The sequence below is a fragment of the Sorex fumeus genome, unplaced genomic scaffold, assembly GCF_029834395.1.
Source record: "Sorex fumeus unplaced genomic scaffold, SorFum_2.1 ptg000030l, whole genome shotgun sequence".
NCBI lineage: Eukaryota > Metazoa > Chordata > Mammalia > Eulipotyphla > Soricidae > Sorex > Sorex fumeus.
Window position 1 is genome coordinate 9,687,501 of NW_026606087.1, and position 12,006 is coordinate 9,699,506.

The window sequence follows — 12,006 nt, forward strand, 5'->3', positions numbered from 1 at the left end:
TTTGTCGGTTATTTCTTGCGTGAGGCTTGTCCGAGTATGTGGAGAGTGGCCTTGAGCATGGCTGTGGCTGGATTCTGGAGGTTTTCGGTTGCTGGGGTTCTGCTTGGGGCAGGGAGGGAGACTCAACCCCATTGAAGACAGCCTGGCACAGGGGCAGGAGATTCTGCAGACTTATGAGTGGAATAATGCATGTGGGGAAATAGAAGTGGAGGATCCTGGGCCAGGGAAATAGTACAAAGACACCTGACGTGCATGCTACTGATCCAGGTTTAACCCTTGTTACCAGATGGTCCCCTGAACCTCAAAAGGAGTGATCGCTGAGTGTAAAGCTAGGAGGAAGCACTGAGCACAGCAGGGTGTAATTCCCCACCCCACTCCCCACACACAAAAGCAACATCAACAAAACAACAAACAGACATGGAAGATGTCCCATAGTTGTTTATTAGTCACCATGAACTCTGATGTCCAGCAGGAAGCCTGATGAGAGGAGGCACAAAACAGTGCTGGTTGCTGACAAGAGCATCACAAGGCAAGTCTCAGTCTAATATCAACTCTTTGACATGGTTCTGTGAGTCTTAGCACAGCAGGTAGGGCGTTTGCCTTGCATGCAGCCAACATGGCTGACCCGAGTTCGATTCCTCCGCCCCTCTCGGAGAGCCCGGCAAGCTACCGAGAGTATTTGATATGCCAGACACAGTAACAACAAAGTCTCCAATGGAGACGTTACTGGGCCCGCTCGAGCAAATCGATGATCAACGGGAGGGCCTTTACCTTTACCTTTACCTGTGAGTCTTAACAGAGTTGGGCTTATCCCAGATTTTTGGTTCTAGGCTAATAGCTACCAACTTCTATTAGGATCACTTCTAAGATAATAGTCAAAGTCAGGTTGAGCTTAATCAAACTGGGTAGCTGTCTACAGGGCACAGGTTTCTGTGTTATATTGCTATAGGAGTTGCTGAGTATTTTGGCTAAAACCCCAAGGCAAGGCATGAGGTAGGAGGGTATCACTTTAGCTAAAACTCATTTTCAGGGTTCTAGGGAATAATGTTTGGAAAAGTCAACCCCCTGAAGTTTCTCTGTCCTCAATTTTCAACCAAATCTTCAACTTCAGTGAGTCTAATCTACAACTACCAAAGAAGAGTGAGATGTGAGCCCTGCCCGAGGATCTACCATTGGAGTGGTCGGCTAATGTGGCCAAGGATATGTTAGGATTAATACCTAACTGTGCTGACACCAGGGAGTCCTAATTATTAAGGTATCAGCTTATCTTGGGCTGGAGCGATAGCACAGCGGGTAGGGCGTTCGCCTTACAAGCGGCCAACATGGCCAACCCGAGTTCGATTCCTCTGCCCCTCTCGGAGAGCCCGGCAAGCTACCGAGAGTATTCGATATGCCAGACACAGTAACAACAAAGTCTCCAATGGAGACGTTACTGGGCCCGCTCGAGCAAATCGACGATCAACGGGAGGGCCTTTACCTTTACCTTTACCAGCTTATCTTAATTCCCCCTGCTTGTCCCTGCTTCCCGTTGGCCAAAAAGAATGGCTATGAGTGTTTCTGCCTATCCTTTCTCTGCTGACCCAAAGTAGGCTCTTACAGAGATTTGTGGAGGATGCTGTGGATTACATCCAGAACCTCACACATGAAAGACAAGTGTTCTACTGCTGAGCTCTTTCTCTGGCCTGAAAATCTGCAATGTGAAGAAACTATGAGACTTTTGTATTAATGAAGAATCTGGTTAGTATATTAGAGGAAGCAAAACTGCTGTAACAAACAACCCCAAACTACAATGGCTTGAATAAAATAGGACTTTCTCTATCATTACAGGAGATTAAAAAAAAAAAAGATTGTCATGAAGTCACTCCAATCAACTTCCTTCCCTCTTTTGCAGAATCCCTTATGATGCTGTGCTTTTTGGCATAGTGAAATCCAGGTGCTAGAATATTCAATTTGTAGCTTGTGTTGGGGGTCATGCAACTTCCCTATAATTCAGGGAAGCATATGGAGATTTTTGCCTTGCCTTGGAGTAAAAATAATGGTCTCTTTCTGTACTCACCTTCAAGGGAGGCTGGTCTCCAGCTGAGTAGGAAGGAAGACCAGAGACTGCAGTCTTCCTTTGAGTCAGCAAAGGAACTTTCCAGATATCTGTAAGAAATGGAATTGAGGGTGGGTGAGGGTTGGGGGAGAATGATAGTACAGCAGGTAGGGCATTTGTCTTGCATGTGGCCAAAGCATCCTGAGGATCCCACACAGCCCCTTGGAGGCTGCCAGGAGTGATCCCTGAGATTAGAACCAGGAGTAAGCCATGTTGTAAGTAACCAGGAGTAAGTCATGGTTGACCATAAATAAAAACAAACAAACACACAAAATAAACGTGGAGTTGAGGTCCCAGAGAGAGAGTGCAATAGGCTAAGGTCATTCTTTGCATGCAGGAGGCTTAGTATCTTTCCCTGAACCAGGGGGTGTGCCATCCTCCTCCCAAAAAACAGTGGAGTTGGAAGCAGAATCAGGATCCTGGTCTGAGCAGCCATCCAGACACCTGCAAATCCCCAGGGCTGTGGCGAGCTTGCAGGGCTTGAACCAGCAGGCTGCGCTCTTCCAGGCTGTGGCCCCATCTGCCACCATTGGGCTCATGTAGTACAAGCACCAGAACTGAGTGGTAACCAGCCAAGCCCTCCAGGACCCAAATGTCTTTGTGACTCACCATCAGGGTGGTCTGATCATGAGGCTTGAAGCCTGGTTTGCAGCAGTCCCGATGGAGTTCATGCTTCCAGGAGGACAGGTTTTTCTCCAAATTTTTCCTATGGGAGCTGTTAGGACATCTCAGACAATAGGGCGATGGGCGAAGAGAAACCCTATTTCTCCTTAGATCCGGGGCACATGCAGGGCTGGAGGGCCCTCCAGGGTGGGGGAGCTGGGTGGGGGGCAGAATAGACATGCTCCCCCAGCAGCTCCTCATACCTGGGCTTTTGCCTGCAGCGTCCAGGAGTTGCTCTGAGACGTGTGTGCTGTTGGGACATGTGGCCATAGCTCCAAGGGGCCCACCTGCATGTGGGTGTGTTCATTCCGGGAAGCTGGTGGGGAAACAGTTGATTCGCTGGCATGAGTCATGGTGCTGAGCCCCACGGGCCAGTGGCTCGGAGTCCATGAAGCTCTTGTACCAACCCCAGCCTCTTGCACCTGGCCTCAGAGACCCATCCCAGGATCGCCCTAGGTCTCCCAGCCTGAGGGGTGAGATGGTGGATGCAAGCGATGAGGAGAGTGCAGAGAGAGAGAACAGATGGATCCTAATCGTGCAGGAATGGGCAGTCTGGTGAGGTTCTGAAGGTGCAGCCTGAGTTGAGTTGCAATGATGGGGTGTTTGTCTCCCCTAGAAAGGTCTGCAGGGCTCTAAGAACCCCATTGGTGAAGTTTTCTGAAGGGCAGGAGGTGCAGAAACCAATCATTTGGGATTTGCCAGAATCCCCTACTACCACGGTGCTTTATTCAGTGATCTGAGGTGGGGGCAATCCCAGAGCTTTGTTTGAACGAATTCAAAACACACTATCAGCTAGATGGCTGAGAATAGAGGAACTGTCTGAGCCAGTTGGGTGGGGTGAGCTAGAGGGAGGTCAGGGCAAGCTCAGGATGTGAGTTAGGGTAGACCCCCGGGGGCCTTCTGCTCTGACCCATTTCTCTCCCAAAGCAGGAGGCTGGAGGAGAAGATGCCAGCCTTTATAGCTTAATAGTTTTTCTTCTATTCCTGTCACACAAATAATTATACAAATAACTATGCAATTAACTAGATCATTGTGATAAGAGCTTGGGAAGAAAAGCACAGAGGGGCAGGAAGACTATCACCGGGAGGTCTAACCTAGGCTTGAGGGAACAGGCCACCCTGATGACAGAAGTAACTTTAAATGTCCACATTAACCCAACTGCTTCAATGGTCGGGCCTCAGGCAAGGCCCACACTTCTCTCTTCCTTGGTAATCGTGCGGATGAAGTGATGAAATTTATTTTAATATACATTTGTCCAATAGTAAGGGTAAGCATTTTATTCAACATTTAAGTGACCCTTTTTAAAATGACCCTTTTAAAATGACCCTTTTCCAGTTTTTCTATTAAGCACTTGGTTTTCTCTTGCCAATTTATAGAAGGTCTTTGTAGAGATGACATATTTTTATTTTAATGTTATGTATCTTGCAGATATTTTTCAGTAAATTATTGAGGTTTTTTTCTTAGTTCGTGGTATCTTTTTCTCTAAAAGTTTTGAAAATCAAAATAAATTGATCTGTGTTTTTCTTGGTTACTTTTGCAGGGCTATCCTCCAAATTTACTCATGCATCTAGCATCCAAATTTATTCACTTTTCTATTAAAATTTCGACTAATACAAACCAGAGCAATAATAGAACTGGTAGGGTGCTTGCCTTGCATACAGCCAACCAGAGTTCAATCCCTAACATCCTCTATAGTTCCCTGAGCCTGGCAGTAATATCTGAGTACAGAGCCAGGAATAAGTTCTGAGCACAGCCATATGTGGCCCAAAACCTAACAAAAGATAAATAAAATTTCTGCTAATATTTGTATCGTCCCACTTTTATACTGAAATCTCTAACCCACTTGAATCTAATTCTTATACTTGGGAGCAGAGGCAAGATACTATTTATTTCTTCCAGGTGGGTAACCAGTTAATGACAGTGTCATTGGAAAAAAAAACTTTATTAAAAAAATAATTCACATCACACAACTCACCCATTTAAGATCTACAATTCCATGCATTTGAGTATATTTACAGTTATGTAAATCACCACGGTCATTGTTAGACTGTCTTAGGTACCTCATAAAGGAGTTCCTTTTAGCTTTCCTCCCCTCTTGACCAGTGCCTGGCAACCCCTCTTTTGCTTTCTGTTTTATAGACTTGCTTATTTCTCCTGTTTCATATGAGTGCAATCATATATGTTGCCTTTGTGATTCCTTTCTTTCACGCTACTCTTGGCTCATGCACTCAGGAATTACTCCTGGCGGTGCTCTGGAGACCATATGGGATGCTGGGAATTGAACCCCGGTCGGCTTCCAGCAAGGCAAACACCCTACCCGCTGTGCTATCACTCTAGCCCCTATTTCTCCATATCTTTAACAACATTGATTACCGAGCTTTTTGACTACAGCTTCCTATTGGGTGTGAAGTGGTACCACAGTTTGGTGAAATACATTTCTAATGATGTTAAACATCTTTTCCTTTGCTTCCTGGCTTATTTGTCTATCTTCCTTGAAAAAAAAAGTTTATTCTGATCATAGTACCATTCATTTCCATTTTTCTCTGATAATGCAACTTTTGTTATATATTAAATTTCTTTCTATGCTTGGAACTTTTCATTGACTCTCCATTCCTCTTATATGCACTGCTCCTGAACTTGCACCATAATGTTCAGATCATGGTAGTTTTGAAGTATATTTTATCACCTAAAAATGTAAACTGTCTTTAACTGCTCTTTACTTTTGTTTTCTTTACTATTCTCATATATTTATTTTTTCAAATACTATTCAAATTAATTTTTTTTAATTCTGAAAGAAAGTTTTTTATTTGGGATTATAACAGAAATTGCATTAAAATCCATATCAACTCTGAAATACTTTGTTATTATGAAACTAAATAATTTCTTTGCAACCTTTCTCTTTCATGAGTGCTCCTTTAATACAATCCCAATACTTTCTTCAAAGAACCTGACCTTTGTAATAGTTGTTTCTAACATTCCTGAATATGTGTTACCTTTGCAAGTGATCTATTTTTTCACTGCCATTTTTATTATAATACCACGCTTTATAAAAACATAGATTTCTCTTTATTTACTTTATATTTAGCCACCTTTTCAGTTTTCTAATTAATTTTAGTTGTTTTTAAATTAAATTGTATTGACATAATCATATTTTGGGGATTTTTTACTCTTTTGTCAATAGATATTTATATTTTGGGGAATGGGGGGCACACCCAGTGCTTCTCAGGGCTTACTCCTGGCTCTGTACCCAGGGATCTCTCCTGGTGGTTTGAGAGACCATATGGAATGCTGGGAATGTAACCCAGGTTGACCATGTGCAAGGCAAATGTACTACCCACTGTACTATCACTCTGGCCTCAACAGCTGTTTTTTCAGTACTACATTTTTCTTATTGTATTAGTTAAAATATCCACAAAAAAAGTTGAACAATAGTGATTCAACGAATATCCTATTTTATTCCCAATTTTCTAACATCATTATTCACACTATTCCGTTTTGATAAACTCTCTTTATTAAGCTAAAGTACTTTTCTACTATTTCTGCCTTGTTTAATATTTTATTAGAAATATTTGCTGAATTTTATCAACTGATTTTTTGCCATCTATTACCATAATCATATTTTAGTTTCCTTTATTTGTTGGTATACTGACTTATAGTGAAAGATTTCTTGACTTAGAGTGAAATATTTTTGGTCATATTTGTGGTCTTAAAAACAATTCCTTCTTTGTACAGAAAGTTTTTTTGATAGTCTTCCTATATCCAGGAAGTTAATATCTTATTTTCAAGTAGCTGTTTTTCAAACTGGTCTGTCATTGCTTTCTTTAATTTTTAATTCAATCCTAAAGATTTAGGATTAAGAAAATGATTATTTATAAATACAGACTAGGAGGTTTTTCAACATTTTTTCTTCTCTGAAGTGTTCTAATTAACATTAAAAATCACATGTGTGTGTATGTGTGTGTGTTTGTGTGGGTCAGAGAGAGAGAGAGAGAGAAAGAGAGAGAGATTTAAGATTTAAATCTTAAATCTTACTGTTTGGTAAGTACTCAGAGTAAATGTCTTTCTGTCAGTCTTACAAATGTGAAAACCAACTTTCCTCTGAGAGAAACGATGCTGAAGACGATAAGCAGCTTTAGTGATAGTACTGGGATTAGAACACATGGTTCTTAGCTTGATGTTTTTCCTTTCAATAAATTATGTTCCCTTTACAACAGACTATTCATTTTATAGAAGGTTATTAAACTTCACATAAGATTGCAATATAGAAATATTTTTTATTTATCATTGTTTTATAATATTATGGCATTTCCAGAGTTTTCTTTCACACCTCTATGTTTTCATAATTCTCCCCACTCCACCATCAAAATTCTAGTGTTCCCTACTACCGAAAGAGACCCCTCTCCTCATTCCCCAATCCTACTGCTTAATTCTCTTTGGTTATCACCAGTTTTCACTGAGTCTAGGAGTTGATTTTATTGTTGTTATTGATAATTTTTGTTTGTTTTCTGCCATTTCAGCTTTTTACTCATAATCCTCATAATAGTCAAACCACTTGATAATTGTTTTTCACTTCCTCAGTTATTTCACTGAACTAATCACCTCAAGATAATCCATCCTGGGGCCAGAGAGATAGAACCATGGGTAGGGTATTTGCCTTGCAGGCAGCCAACCCAGATCCCCTTCTCAGCACTGTATTATTGAGTACTGCCAAGGAGTGATCCCTGAGCACAGAGACAGGAGTAAACCCTGAGCACCACAGGAATGTGACCCAAATTCCCAGCCCCATCAAAACCTTTACACTTTCAATATAGTATGTAGCTTGAAATTTTTTTAAATTTCATTCTTAATTATGGTCAAAATCCACATAAAAACTCACTATCTCAACCACTCTTAAGTGTACAGTTCTACAGTGGTAAATACATTCATACTACCTACAAACAACTTTTTCCATCTTGCAAAACTAAAACTGTCTGTAGGCCAAGCTCTGTATTTCCTCCTTTCTTAATCTCCATCTTTGGCCACCTCCATTCTTACTTTCTGCTTACTTTCAATGAATTTGACTACCTAGAGTAAGTGGCTTCATAAAGTATTTGTCTTTTTGTGACTTGCTTACTTCACTTAGCATAATGGCCTTGACAGTCATTTATATTGTTGCATACATCAGAATCTCCTTTGGGGGGCTGAATAATATTTAATCATAGGCATATGCTACATTTATTTATTCACTTATCTATTGATGGACATTTGAGTTGTTTCCACCTTATGACCACTATGAAAAATGCTGCCATCAATCCATATGTACAAATAATTCCTCAAGTCCTAGTTTCAATTCTTTAGGACACATACCCAGAAGAATTTCAGGACCACATGCTATCTTATATTTTAATAACATAATTTTCATATCTTTTTATTTTATTTTATTTTTTATATTTACAGGGGCTGGAGCGATAGCACAGTGGTAGGGTGTTTGCCTTGCACGCAGCCAACTTTCGCCAACCCAAGTTCGATTCCTCCATCCCTCTCGGAGAGCCCAGCAAGTTACTGAGAGTATCTCGCCCACATGGCAGAGCCTGGCAAGCTACCTGTGACGTATTCAATGTGCCAAATACAGTAACAATTGTCACAATGGAGACGTTACTGGGCCCACTCAAGTAAAGCGATGAACAACGGGAGGACAGTGACAGTGATATTTACAAGATCGTATCAGGAAATGGTCGGGAGTTACTGGCAGTGCTCAGGGGAAGATACTTGGTGCTAGGAATAGAATCAGAGTTGGTGGGATGCAAGACAAACTCTTTTCCCTTGTGCTATCTCTCCAGACCTTCAATTCTTTTTATTTCCTTTTTGTTATTTATTAATTTACTCTCAGCTTGTGAACCACACCCAGCAGGGCTCAGGGCTTCCTCCTGGCTCTGCCCTTAGGGATCACTCCTGGAGTGGGTGAGGGTTCTCAGGGGATCAAGCAAGCATACTATCTGCTGTACTATTCTTTTTAAACATCTTATGGTTTTTGGCCTATTAAGAATTTCAGTAGATATACTTTTCTTTTTCTTTTTGGGTCACATCCAGCAATGCACAGGGGTTATTCCTGGCTTTACAATCATGAATTACTCCTGGCGGTGCTCAGGGGACCATATGGGATGCTGGGAATCGAACCCCGTTCAACCGCGTGCAAGGCAAATGCCCTACCCACTGTACTGTCACTTTAGCCCCTCAGTAGATATACTTAACTTTGATGATTTTCCATTTTTTTAGAAATATCTATTTCCTTTTGTTTTCATATTCATTTTATAAGCTTATTCATAAATTATTCAACCTTTACAAACCTGCAATGTATGTGTCTGTCTTTGTATGCATGCATGTATGTATGAGATATACATATATATATTCCTTACACTTAATATTATATATTTTTTCTTAACCTGTTTTTTTCTGGTATGATTCATCTATTCTGTTAGTCTTTTTGAAGAATCTAATTTGGGCTTGATTTTTTTTCTTTTTATTCTCTTTTCCATTCTTTTTTATTTTTTATTTCTGATTTTAATTTTATTTATTTCCTTCTATCTCCTTTTGATGTCCTTTTGACTTTGTCCCTTTTTCTTTTTTTTTTAGATTAAATAACTAGTGCATTTGATTTGCCTTTAAAAAAAAATTGAAAGCCTGTAGGTTTTATTCTCTCCTCTGCATACAGCTGTGACCCATAAGTTTATGTCACATACACTATATTCTTGTTTCCATTATTAAATGATCTGCAATTTCAGTTTTTGATCTTATTTTTGTTTCACTGGTCACTTACCAGACTGTATCTTACAGCCCTTTATGCTTGCGGCTTTGAAGTTAGCTTTGGTTGACATCACGGCTCCTATCCTTTCCGCTTGCATTTCCTTGCTATAGCTTTGCCTATTGCTTTATTTTCGGTCTTCTTTGTTACCTTGTTTGGGGAGTATTTCTTGTAAACAGCATTTGGCTGTATTTTTTAAAAAAACATATTCAGACAATCTGTTTTCTTTGGTAGAGAAATTCGGTCGTTTTACATTTAGTGTAATTAATATACTGATACATATGACTTTTTATTTATGGTTTCTTTTTCTTTTTTCTTTTAACTTTCACTGACTTGGTTGAAATTTCGCTTTACTTCTAGATTGTTGGTATTAGAGAACTGAGGAACTGACTTACTAAAAGAAGATGAAAAAAGATTAGGAGTAAGGGGATCAAAAGCTCCATTTAGATTTTAAAACTTAAGATTCCCTCAAGACTTCCAAGTGGCGAGGTCAAATGGACATTTAGAAACCTCGGAGTAGCCCTCCCAGGAAGGCTCCTGGGTGAGCATCACACAAACACCATGGATGGTGTCCAGGGGGAGGTTCCTAACGCCCAGAACTTAGTCCTATGGAAAACCAAGAGTTAATAGAGGGATAAACAAGGAGATATTGGCAACCAGAATTTAGTATGTGGGTATCTGGGGCCTGAGAGAAAACATATCTGGTAAGGCATTGGTCTTGCATCCTGTTTGAATTCCCTGGCACTGAATATGGTGTCCCCAGCACCTCCAGGGGTCACTCCAGAGCATTAACTCAGAGGCAGTCCCTGAGCATTGCAAAATAATAATAATAATAATAATAATAATAATAATAAGAGCACTGTAGCACTGTCCTCCCATTGTTCATCTATTTGCTCAAGCAGGCACCGGTAACATCTCACAACAAGTTCTGAGACTTGTTACTGTTTTTGGCATATCGAATACGTCACCGCTAGCTTGCCAGGATTTGCTGTATGGGCGAGATACTCTTGGTAGCTTGCCAGCCTCTCTGAGACGGGCAAAGGAATCAAACCTGGGTTGTCCGCGTAAGGCAAATGCCCTACCCTCTGTGAATAATGCACTGTAGCACTATCCTCCCATTGTTCATCAATTTGCTTGAGCGGATCCAGTAATGTCTCCATTGTGAGACTTGTTGTTACTGTGTTTGGCATATCAAATATGTCATGGATAGCTTGCCAGGCTTTGCCGTGTGAACGAGATACTCTCAGTAGCTTGCCGGGCTCTCCGAGAGGGGTGGAGGAATTGAACCCCGGTTGGCCGGGCTGGCTGCGTGCAAGGCAAACGCCCGACAATAGTAATAATAATGATATTATTATTATTATTATTATTATTAACAATAGATATCCCCTGGAGGTAGGTGGGGAAGTCTAGGAAAGAAACTTATTCAAAAGGGAAGGACTTAAGTGTTTTACATGGCAAGAGGTCAGGTGAGCCAAGTCCCCCAAAAAACCCTTTGGTGACAAAAGTTACTGGTGATCTTGGCAAGCCCTGGCAGAGGCTGAAGATGAGGCAGATGAGGTAAGCAAGGTGAGAAAGTCAGCAACAAAGCAGCTCAGCACAGTTCCGGAGGCATTTGCATTAGTAGGTCATGGGTGGGGCATCAGAGTTTGTTTACCTATCCTGATGATTGAGCCAATACAAAGAGCTGAGCTGAAGGGAAGAGCCCCTGGAATTAGGGCTGGTGGCAAGGGGGTCGGGCAGGCATTCTATGGGAAGGCCATGAGCTCCAGTGCTACAGGAGGAGGGAAAGATGCCAGCGGGGGCCTGTTGCAGATTGTGGAAATAAAGGAAGGAGGAACACCTGGAGACCTGGAGACCGCAGTAGGGACTTCCTGTCCAACACCTTCTCCCATCTCAATAGAGGAGGTGGGACATCTGCAGAGTCGAGGTCCAGCAGATGGTAGGAGAAAGGAGAGGAGAGATGAAAGAGAAGGTTAGCACATGGAAGAGCAAGCATGGCTCCGGGTGCGGAGGGACAGAGGGGACAGGTGCCTTTGGTCAGCCTGACATTATGACTCTCTGCATCACCTGCTGAGTGCCACTGCCACCAGGCAGAGTGGTCCTGGTGGCTATGCCACAATCTTCTTCCAGTCCGTCTCTTTCCCCACACCAGAGTCAAGACGAGCTGAAGCATTAAGGCCATACTAACACCAAATATCACACATCACACTTGACAGTAATCAGTGCCCGGTTCCAAGGGTCCAGCTGCTGCTCCCTAGCATCCCCCTGTCTGCAAGGTGCTGAGATCTGCCACATTCCTGGCAAACCCAGTTCTCTCCAAACCTACTGCACTTGGAGTTCTAAGTGAAGTCATTTTTCTCTGACCATCCCATGAGGCAGGTGGATGGGCTGTAAGGGGACAGATGTGCTCAGGGTAAAGCTGCTGCCCACTGCTTTTACCATTTTGGCCCCCATCCCATGTATGTG